Source organism: Littorina saxatilis, linkage group LG2 (assembly GCF_037325665.1).
Source record: "Littorina saxatilis isolate snail1 linkage group LG2, US_GU_Lsax_2.0, whole genome shotgun sequence".
In the NCBI taxonomy this organism is placed as follows: Eukaryota; Metazoa; Mollusca; class Gastropoda; order Littorinimorpha; family Littorinidae; genus Littorina; species Littorina saxatilis.
Window position 1 is genome coordinate 53,159,791 of NC_090246.1, and position 12,125 is coordinate 53,171,915.

General features: G+C 42.2%; 1 protein-coding gene across 1 annotated transcript in view; it reads right to left on the reverse strand.

The window, feature by feature from the left end:
* The window catches only part of LOC138959231 (Golgi-specific brefeldin A-resistance guanine nucleotide exchange factor 1-like), a 273,649-nt gene that overhangs the window by 121,521 nt on the left and 140,003 nt on the right, over positions 1-12,125 (reverse strand). The gene's annotated exons all lie outside the window — the stretch shown is intronic.

The window sequence follows — 12,125 nt, forward strand, 5'->3', positions numbered from 1 at the left end:
TGTGTAATGGAATCAAATTCTATGCTGCCAAAACAATCTAAACGGACAACATTTGGTATATATATATCTTACCTGTTTACCACAATTTCCTGCTCGAAGAACGCGTTACAAATCTTTCCATGAAACAATCGATAAAAACCAGATCAATCGATGGAGTTCTGAATCCACATCTAACACCACAATAAAGAAAACTGGTTTTTATGGTATTTATATAACTTCGCTATTTTTCTCTCCACAGTACATAATGTCCAGCATAAATTCAGTTCTTCCAACACAGCGTGAGCTTTCGATTTCTTAACAGTTTTCTTTTCGCAGAGCATTACATCCAGCATGAATTCTCTTCCTCCGCCATTAAATATAAAGACAACTTTATCTGTGATATTTCTGTGGCTCAACTATTTTTCTTTTCACAGACCATAAAGTCCAGCATAAATTTCCTGCTTCCCTTTGCCAAAATGCCCACTGGCTCTGCAAGTCGTCTGACAGGGCGTGTTCTCTGGGACGAACATGATTAGTGGCCCAAGTTTGCTAGCACACAGTCTGGCACCGTTCCCACCTACCCGATGGCTCCCAGCACAGCCACGCAGACTTGCAGAACTCGATGCTGTGCAGCAATGCTTGGTCCTTTGCTGCTGCTCCTGCTACCCCTTCAATGCGCCTCCTACTTCTCTACCCCCACTTTCTCCTCCTTTCTCTTCCTGTTCCACCCAGTTCCCCACGCTAAGTTTTGAACTGTGTCTCCCACTCCTGTGTTCCTTCAAGTTCTCGCTACCCACTTTTCTTCTCTATCTCCCCCTTCCACCCCTATTCCCATGTACATTCTTTTGCTTTCACTTCTTCAGTATTCCTCCCATCTCTCATCGACATCCTCTTGCCCTCCACTTCTCATCCGCTCTTCCATGCCCAGTCTTCGACTACCACCCCTTCAGTAGACTGCTCACTTCTCTACCCATTTGTACTCTCTCTTCTCTTCCCACGCGCTCTGCTATGCTTAGTCTTTGCCCCCCCCCCCCCCCCTCCATACTATACCATCCGTTCTTCATCCTCCTCCTCCTCTCCTTCTCTGCCCACCTCCTCTCTGATTCTCAATCTTTTGCTTTCACCTATTCACTGGACATCCCATTCTCCTAATCTTCCTTGCTCCCGCCCCTCATTTCTCTCCCCTGTCTTCTCCTCCCATCCACTCATGTGCTTCCATCTCTTAACTGTACTTCCCATTTATCTCCCCCCCCCTCTTCCCCCCTCCTCTATGAGTCTTCTGTTTCCACCCCTTCAGCAGACCTTGGTCACCCACCCCTCTCTTCTGTTCCCATCCTCTCTCCAATGCTACGTTTTCTGCTTCCGACCTCTCTCCCTTTTCCCTCATCTCCTAAGCAAACATCTCCTTCAACTCCTTCAGTGGACCTCTCATTCCTCGTACCATCTACCCCTACCACCCTCTCCTACACCAAGTCTTCGGCCTCCACACCTTTAATATACCTCCTACTTCCCCCCTCCCTCCTCCAGGCCTCTCCTATGCTAAATCTTCTTCTTCCCTTTCTTCAATATATTTCAATTCTTTTAGCCAACATCTCATCCTCCCACCCACTGCTATGCTAAAGTATTCGGCTTCCATACCTTCGGTAGAACTTATATTCATATACCCTCCATCCCTTTTCTCCCCTTCTCTTCCCCCCTCCCCCTCCCCCTCCCAATCGACGAAGTCCAATCCCCACCCCCATCCATCCTTCTTTCTCCTTCTAACTACTGGAGCATTGATTTTCGTGTCTCCGACGCCTTTTATTTCTGCTGGCTGATTTGCTTCTTGAGTTTCAGGTCACCTGCCATCTTGAGGTGCCTTTATTCAATCACCAGCAAGAACAAAAATGATAGGTTATAAATAATGTGTGAGAAGTTTAAGTTTGAAACAAAAAATAATGTACAGGAAATTGCATTTTGAGGGATGATTGCTGCTAGCACAAAGATATGACCAGAAAAGAAAGAAACAAAAAAACCAAAGAGACATCGAGGAGAACGACGGCAGAAAAGAAGAAAAACAAAAAGAACCAACAAAAAGAATAAAATGACAAAATGTAAGATAAATCAAAAGAACGTGATTATGGACTGAAGTCTCGGAAATTATTTTCCTTTCCCTTGGCCTTACTAACGAGTACTGAACAATCTATTTCTAGAGCTCATAAACATCCCCGTGAAATGTGTTGATATATGGAGGCCTGCTATTTTATTTTCCTGGTAACTAATGCGACTGCGTTATCCCAATTACTACCATTCTCCGGAAAATATCAAAACAATTGACGATTACTGAGTTCTTCATCTTAATTCTCATAACTCGTTTTAAGTGAAAACTATTTCTTGTTGGGTGTCTGTCTGCTGTCGTTTTTTTTTCTCTCCCGGAAATGTTCTCGTGTAGGCCATATCAGTTTTGGCAATTTTTGGGGCATTTTGAGGCAGTACTGGAATTGGCGCCACCTTTCCCCCGCCGTAAAAAAGTTCGGCAATTCTGCGGAAATGACGGCAAGATTGTCGGCGATTTGAAATAGGTTTGAGCGATTCGCCAAACTGCCGATGCAGAACGAAATCCCTTCTTGGTTACATTTCCTTAGATCACCTCAATGTTGCTGATTTCTTTAAAAAAAAAAAATTTTTTTTTTAAACCAACCCGGTCTGGACAAGCTTGCCGGCCACGTTTTCCAACTGCGGGCGTCAGAAATCAAACAAACTCAGTTTGGTAGTGATGAATTATATTCACAGTTGAGCGCTCCAGGGTCAGTGATGGGACCCTCCTAGGGGGGAAGCACCCACTCCCCTGCCAAACTGGCGTCGAAAGGACAAGTTTACGAGCTGAATGTGCCATCGGGAAGGGAAGGGTCCCATTTTTCTCACTCACAAATTTCTCACGGAACTGAAGATGTGTGGGTCTTGGTGTTGCGACAAACTGTGAAAGTATCGGATACTATTGATATTCATTCGCAACAGACATTGTTTTGTGATATTATCCGTCGAAGTATTTTCTAAAGGCCAAACTTGTGTCAGTTTTTGTTAGGTGCAACGGGGAATAACCAGTTCTAAGGTAAACATTTTTGTGAGCTCTTTTGTTCGTTAAAAGAAAGGTCTCCACTGTACAGAGTGTTCAGTGTCCCTAACTAGTGTTCTGAGTTGTGAAAGTTCTAGTGGTTTCAAAACATGTTAACAAATATTAAGGGACAGTACTGTTAGCTTAAGAAATCGAAATAATGGGTGTCAGAAGAGAACACAGATGGTTCTATAAATCGTTTGATATCATGCGATATTTTCTTCTGGCTGACTCTGGAATTCAACAAGCTGAGGATAGAAATCACAAGTGTATGCCATCTTGCATTTCATAAAATGTATACAGTATTTACCGGTACTGTTATATGCAAATTCCTTCAGACTTGAGTTAAGACTAAGCGAAACCCATTTTTTCCCTGTCAGTTTAGACTAGCTTAAAAAAATGACCTTAAATGACAAGTTTTATGTAATCATATTTCTATAATAATAAGTTCTAAAATACTAAATATGTCTGAAGAATATCACTCTGCTAAGCAAGTATAATACACCTTAATACTACTATTCTCGATCACTATTCCCTCGCCTCCAGAACTGCTACTCGTTGGTTCCGTCGGCCAAAAGAGGCACATCTGGCGGACACAAGGTTAAGAACCAGCTGAATAACTAACCGGGAAATGATGGAGAAGGTCAAGAAGGGGACATGCAAGCAAGCAACCCCACAGGTCTTCCGCAAGGACCATTTGCACGGCAACTCTCAATATTGAGCAAAACAATAAAGAACACACACACACATACACACACACACAACCACACACACACAAACACACAACCACACACACACACACACACACAAACACACACAAACACACACACACACACACACAAACACACACACACACACACACACACACAAACACACACACACACACAAACACACACACACAAACACACACACACACACACACAAACACACACAAACACACACACACAAACACACACACACACACACAAACACACACACAAACACACACACACAAACACACACACACAAACACACACACACACACACACACACACACAAACACACAGCAACTCTCATCATTGAGCAAAACCCACTTGGAGCGAAACAATAAAGAACCGCTCCTACTTGCCACCGTCATTATAAAGGCACAATCCTTCCCTTAATCCGACCAGGTGCTATATTTCTTGTTATTCAACGTTATGGTTAAATAATTGCTGTGCCTTTGTTGTTGTTGTACGTGCTATATTAGTTAAACATATTCCTCATCCCCATGTCCCCAGAGGGCACCCTGTGATGAGATTAAATAAAAGCTTGAAATATTGAGACAAAAAAACCTTGTAAACCATTTAGCTCACCAACTCAGATGTGTCCATGCTTGTCATGTGATCTGACCATCCCTCCACTAAGACAAATACACACAATCAACTGCCTGACTGCTTCAAGAAAATTACCCATCCACTTTGCACACATACAAACAAACAAAGCCTGACTGCTTAAAATGGAATTTATTTTATGAATTAATTTGTGAAAAATTATAAAATCAAATCATCAACAATTACTCCCAATATTCACAGAGAGCAGATATATGTAGGACATTGATTTTCTCTCTCTCTCTCTCTCTCTCTCTCTCTCTCTCTCTCTCTCTCTCTCTCTCTCTCTCTCTCTCTCTCTCTCTCTCTCTCTCTCTCGCTCTCGCTCAGCACCAAGACTGCTATTATAAAGAGCAAGCTATATTATAAGCGAGAGTGCTTGTCTCGCCAATGTACGTGTCTCTTGTTGCACGATGTCGATGCATGTTCGATATTTCCCGGCAAATATATCTCGCCAAGAAACACAAGATCAATGCAGACGCCGGTGTTACACCCCGTTCTGACCCCCTACCTGACAGTGTCCCCCGGGGGACAGTTTGGGTCACCTCCCTCCACCCCAACCCCATGTCATTATCGTTGATTGTGCGTATCTCTGAGATCTGCGAGGGGAGACACGGTAATGATTTTTGTCAATTGTTTTTTTTAACTCTGGGGTTGTTTCTGCCTAAAACTTTAGATATGGAAAAATGTATGCAAATGTATGAACAGTTTGATTTAATTTTTGTGTGTGATTTTCTCCAAAACAAATTAGGATGTAAATCTTAGGTGTTTTATTTTTTATCAAATAAGATAAAACGTTGTTTTAGATGTACAGGGTGACCCAAAAAAAAGAGTACCCAAACAAAACGTCATAAATTGAACAAAAATAAAGCAATCTTCATAAAATTTATTTACACACACAAGTAGCCTCTGCATGATTTGCACAGAAAATTTTAGCGTTCTAGCTTGTCTTTCAGGAAAGTTATGCTCATTCTACAGAACATGCTCCAAATGGCCTCCGCGCCGCTGCAGGCAAACTTGAACTCGCCGCGCAAAGTTATCAATCACCCGCACACACTCCTGTTGCGAGATTCTGCGAATGGTTGTTGTGATGGCTCTCTTGAGTTCTGTGATTGTCTGTGGGTTGTTCCTGTAGACGTTGTCTTTCAGGAACCCCCAAAGATAGAAATCTGGGGGATTTAAATCCGGGGGAGGCCATTTGGAGCATGTTCTGTAGAATGAGCATAACTTTCCTGAAAGACAAGCTAGAACGCTAAAATTTTCTGTGCAAATCATGCAGAGGCTACTTGTGTGTGTAAATAAATTTTATGAAGATTGCTTTATTTTTGTTCAATTTATGACGTTTTGTTTGGGTACTCTTTTTTTGGGTCACCCTGTATAATACTTTAAAAACAACTATAACACCAACCACCACACAACATTTCAAAATTGCATATCTTTTCAACACTAGCCATAGTATTTTAAAGCGTTGGAAATTGTTGCATGAACAAACGTTTTGAGAAAAACGTCACAAACAAGACAGGCTTAATTCCCACAATTAGCGTAATTTCGATTGCTTTATTTAAAACCGGAAAACGGCTAAAATCTATCAATTTTTTTACTCTCACAAACTTGAGACTTTTACGGAAAGAAGAAACTGGGCCAATCAAATGATTTAATTTTCGATAGCGAGACTCCCATTTTCAAGTAAGACATTTACATGATGCTGCAATTGATCTGTAGTACAAACCCGCCTCGTTACGCAACTGCCATGGCCTATTTCTGACAGATAACCCTGCTCATTTGATAAAACTATCTATCAAAATCTGGCAAAATACCAAAACCACAAAAAATCGTGATTATGGACAGGGACGTATTAACGTGCCTTGCCGTAAGAGAGAAAACAAGTCGCGTAAGGCGAAAATACAATATTTAGTCAAGTAGCTGTCGAACTCACAGAATGAAACTGAACGCAATGCAACGCAGCAAGACCGTATACTCGTGGTCCACCGCTCACGGCATAGGCAGTGAAATTGACAAGAAGAGCGGGGTAGTGGTTACGCTATGCTGCATAGCACGCTTTTCTGTACCTCTCTTCGTTTTAACTTTCTGAGCGTGTTTTTAATCCAAACATATCATATCTATATATTTTTGGAATCAGGAACCGACAAGGAATAAGATGAAAGTGTTTTTAAATTGATTTCGAAAAAAAAAATTTGATAATAATTTTTATATATTTAATTTTCAGAGCTTGTTTTTAATCCGAATATAACATATTTATATGTTTTTGGAATCAGCAAATGATGGAGAATAAGATAAACGTAAATTTGGATCGTTTTATAATTTTTTATTTTTTTTTACAATTTTCAGATTTTTAATGACCAAAGTCATTAATTAATTTTTAAGCCACCAAGCTGAAATGCAATACCGAACCCCGGGCTTCGTCGAAGAGTACTTGACCAAAATTTCAACCAATTTGGTTGAAAAATGAGGGCGTGACAGTGCCGCCTCAACTTTCACGAAAAGCCGGATATGACGTCATCAAAGACATTTATCAAAAAAATGAAAAAAACGTTCCGAGATTTCATACCCAGGAACTCTCATGTCAAATTTCATAAAGATCGGTCCTGTAGTTTAGTCTGAATCGCTCTACACACACACACACACACACACACACGCACGCACACACACACATACGCACATACACCACGACCCTCGTTTCGATTCCCCCTCGATGTTAAAATATTTAGTCAAAACTTGACTAAATATAAAAACAAGTGTTGACCTTAACGGGGTCAATAAGCCGCCCTTGGTAATATGGGTGTGGGACACGGAGACAGACAGCCAGACAGACAGAGGGAGGGAGATTTTTTTTTTGAATGAATAAATTATTTAAACAAATTTTTTTAAAGTAAATAAATAAATTTTAGAAAGAATTAATAAAAAAAAAATTAAATGAATAAATAATAATAAAAAAAAATTGACCGAGCTCTTTACACGTGGTGACATGGTAGACAAACAAACACCTGAAACCCGGACAAACAGGCAGAGCAAATCCAGTAAGCACCCTTTACAAGGCGGCTTAATAATCCAACGCATGTTCGCATGCTGTCAGTGATAGAACGAGACACGAAGGGAAGTAACTCATTACCGCCTCTTTCCAGAGTAAATGACGTACACACTTTTGCGTCACTTCACCTTCACAGTACCAGTGATATTACTCATGAACGGCCCATACTTTCTAAAGAAATATTCAACATAAAAAGTATCCTTCTACAGAACCCACGCCATCCAAATAGAAATAAACAAAGTAAAATGCCTTCTTTAATTCAAAAGTGGGTCGTCTACAACCAACCACATATTTACTGTGTAGTTCAAATGACGTCACTATTTATTTGTTTATTTACGGGATAATTCTTCAAAAATCGGTCGTTATGAAGGATCTATGGTGTTTGAGATTTACATGAAGTCTCGATCAAAAATCCATGTCCCACCCCATATTACCAAGTGCGGGCTTCTTGACCCGTTAAGGTCAACACATGTTATTGTCCGGAGTTCTAATCCAACGCATGCTGTCAATGATAGAACGAGACTCGAAGGGAAGTAACTCGGAGTTCTGGGTGCGGGAATTCCCGCAAACGTAAGAGTCTGTCAGTGGGTTTTGTCCCCTGGCTCGGTTTGTAAAAGCGTTAAAAGCTAATATCTTGCGTTTGGCTACTGTTAGGAATGTAATTGTTTGCATACACCCGTCTATCCCCATTCCTAACAATTTCACGAAATTTGAGCTTAATTGACCCAGAGATACAAGTCTTACCCGACAAACACCGACCGATCGACCGCCCGCCCGCCCGCCTCAAACAAACAAACAAACAAGCAGACAGAGCAAATCCAGTAAGCCTTATTATACTAATGGCGGCTTAAAGAATGACACTGCACCCTGTCTTCTAATCCAAGGTTTTTATTGTACAGTAAATAAGGGCATGGTTTCTTTAAAGTGTGATTATTCTTTAAGTCATGAATCAGCCATGAGTTAGATTGTTCAATCAGAGAGAGAGAGAGAGAGAGAGAGAGAGAGAGAGAGAGAGAGAGAGAGAGAGAGAGAGAGAGAGCGGTGGGGGGGGGGGGGGGGGGGAGGGCCCTAACCTTACCCAACCAAGTAGACCCCAAAACACCTCTATAATTATTTTAAACAGAGTACACACACACACACGCGCACAGGCACACACACACAAACATTCGCCCACACACACACACACACACACACACACACACACACACACACACACACACACACCGGGGAAACAATGCCAGAACCTCTAGTTCGATTGAAAATTACATAAAGTAATCAAAACTTTACGTACCTAAATCGATAGCGGTAAAGTGTAATTCTTCCAAAATCATGAACGCATTTCCACAAAAGCACACATGTTGACAACGGAAGTTGGCTGGTGGTTTTGCGTAGATGGGGCATGTGTGCGTATCATCGAACGAACTGAGCAGAGTTCACGGTTGACCACAGGTATTTGTGTGTTGTTATATGCTTGGGCGCAACACGTACCGTAGATTGAAGATTTTACACTATAGGGTAGAGGGGGATGAGGGGAATAAGGGGAGAGGGGAATAAGGGGAGGGAGTAGGTATAGGGGGAGGGGAGGGTAGAGGGGGATAAGGGGAGAAAGTAGGTAGAAGGGGAATAAGGGGAGGGAGTGGGTGGGGTAGGGATGTAGAAGGGGGGGGGGGGGTATAACCGGAGAGGGTGAAGGGAGGGGAGGAACTAGAAAGGGGAGAATAAAGAGCGTAGGAAGAGGGAAGTAGGTGAGAGAGCGTAGGAAGAAAGGGGGGTAGGTGAAAGGGGGGGGGGGGGAGGGGGCACATTTTCAGACTAAGGTCGACTGGAAACCTGCAGGCTACTAAGAGTGATGAAGAGAACAGAAATAAAGAGAGTACGTGTTAAGAAATGAAAATGACGAAGTAAAAACAAAAGGAAAAGGAGAAGGAAGGAAGAAAGAAAGGAAGGAAGGGATCCGACGGAGATTGGAAAAAAAAGGAAAGACAAGAGATAGGAAGGAAGTGTGAAAGGAATGAAGGAAGGAAGGAAGTGTGAAAGGAATGAAGGAAGGAAGGAAGTGTGAAAGGAATGAAGGAAGGAAGGAAGTGTGAAAGGAATGAAGGAAGGAAGGAAGCAAGCAAGGAAGCAAGGAAGGATAACAGAAAGAAAGGGAGGAAGCTGCGGAGTATACTTGATAAAAAGGAGAAAGGAAAGAACTGTAACAAAGAAGGAAGAAGCTCCACAGCAAAACAAAGACCATAAGCAACAAAGGAAGGAACAACATATAAGGATAAGGATACGATGTCATAATTGTGACCCTCCACCACGAAATGAGTCGCATGTCACCTCGCGCGGTTCTGCGCTAGGCTTAATATAAGTCCGGGGAGTGTCTGGTAACAGTGTGAGGGTCACCTTAGTCACAGGCTTATAACTCAAACAGTTTTCGCTCTTTTCTAAAACGGGTTTCACCACTGGATAGAGCATAAAAAAACTCTTTAGGAAAATGTAAAAATATGAAAATCATGTGTAGCCGTGTGGCGATTTGACGTACTCTTGTTCCTTTCTCTCGTTACCTACCCCAATTATTCCCCTTGACCATGCGTGTATGTGTTTGTTCTGCGGTGTCGTGTAGGTCGTTGTTCCGTGATGCGTGTATGTCTTTGTGCGTAGATGCTGCGTTTTAATTGGTTAATCCTTTAACGGGTGCGTGCGCATCCACCCCCGACAGTGCGAGTTCGGTCAGTCTGACCGGTGATTTCGAAGTGTGAAGACGTGTCAGTGCGCTTTAGCCTTGAGACCGGTGTTCTATTTGAAACAGTTCTTTGTGTTGGTGTGACACAGTCTTTTAAAATATAGATAGCCTGTGCTGGATTGTGAGTATCATCTTTGACCTGTGGTTTATTAGCTGATTTACCATCAGCGAGGTGAGTGATTCAGACCGGCGATGTGTTGAACAGTCCCGCCGTAACTTCGTGTGTGTTTAGTTCTTCATTGAGGAGTGAACTGTAAGTAGATGTTGTTTCTTTTCTTTATATTGAAATTTGCTTGTCTATAATATGTTCTGATCGTATGAATGATGCTATGGTGTGCACGTATGTATGTAGCTATTTTATCCTAGTGGCGTTATAGCGTCAGTGTCGTTGTTTCGCCGTTGAGACCCAGTTTTCCCGCGCTAGCCTAGTTCTTTGTCTTGTAATAGCGTGTCCTGTGTTGCGGGCGCGTCACATCCTGTGTGACGTTATAGATAGCGTAGCGCCCCCTGTAGTAACTTGTGAAGTTATCGGTCCTTGTCAGTGTGTCACGCTCCGATGGTTTAAGACCGTAAGGCGTGAAGCGTATCCTCAGTTACCTATTGTGTAGGGAGTTAGTCCCGTCTCTCCCATTATTTCTGGTGTACGTTAATTAAAAGTCACGTTATCGCAACCTCTGTCTTGGCGTCTCATTTATGCTTCCTGGCCTATTTTCCCCCTTCCACTCCACCCGATCACATCTGCAAAGGTGACATGCGACTCATTTCGTGGTGGAGGGTCACAATTATAGTCTTGTGAGGTTACCCTCACGGAAAGAACAAAGCAAGAAAAGAAGGAGCAAAAAACCCACCCAATTCATCAAAGAAGAAATAGAGTGAGAAACAGAGTTTGGCGTACGTACCGAAAAGAAGGAAGAAGAGAGGATCTAGGAAGGAAACCAAGACTGTGACCAATAAAGAAAGAAAACAAAAAAACAGGGACAGAGAACTGAAAGGAAAAAAAAGGCGGAAGAAAATAAAGGAAAGAAGGGAAACAAAGGAAGAATGCGAGGAAGGAAGAAGAAAGAAAGGAGAAAAACACAGAGAAGGAGGGAGAGTCGAAGGAAGAAAAGACGAAAAAGGAAGGAAGGAAGGGACAAAGGAAGGAAGGAATAAAAGAATGAAGGAAAGAACGAATGAAGGTACAGAGGAAGGAAGGAAGGACGGAAGGAATCAAGGGAAGAATTAGTACAGCAAGGAAGGAAGGAGAGAAGGACGGGAGGAAGAAAGGAAGGAAGAAAGGAAGTAAAGAAGAAAAACCTCTATTTGCTTGCCCACGCGCTTCACGTGTAAGGTCATGAACGATGTCGAGCATGGCCCTGGGGGACACTCCACGCCCTAGCATCGGCGCCCCCTAAAATCAGCTGCAGTGCTAGGCTGCACCCAAAACTTGCTACAATAACAACATACGCGTGGTATGTGTCTCTACAAAACTGTCTCTGGCGCCTTTATAAGATTGTATTTCAAAATGAATAGTATGGTTTAGGAAGGGTAAGATGTTGGTTGAACCTGCCTTTGTTTCAACTTTTACTCAGATGCGAGCTCACGCGCCAAGAAGGCGTGTTTGTGTGGATTCTACAACCTTTTTGTTCAAAATACTAACAATTCTGTCTTGTCGACCAGAATTTATGAAAATTTGGGAGATTGTTGTATACTCCATAGCAAACTTATTCATTGCTGTGCGAGTGACAGAAATATTACGGTCCGGTGTGCTGTATTTCTAACACAGTAGCCAAACACATGCAAGTACTTAAAGTGTAACTAAACAAGCAAAAAGGAAAAACATCGTTCAGCAACCTTTACACTTTGATATGAAGAAGGGCCTCATATACTGTCGAACTGCGAAAAAAAATTTTTTTTCTCTCACTCGGACACTGTTTGACGGAC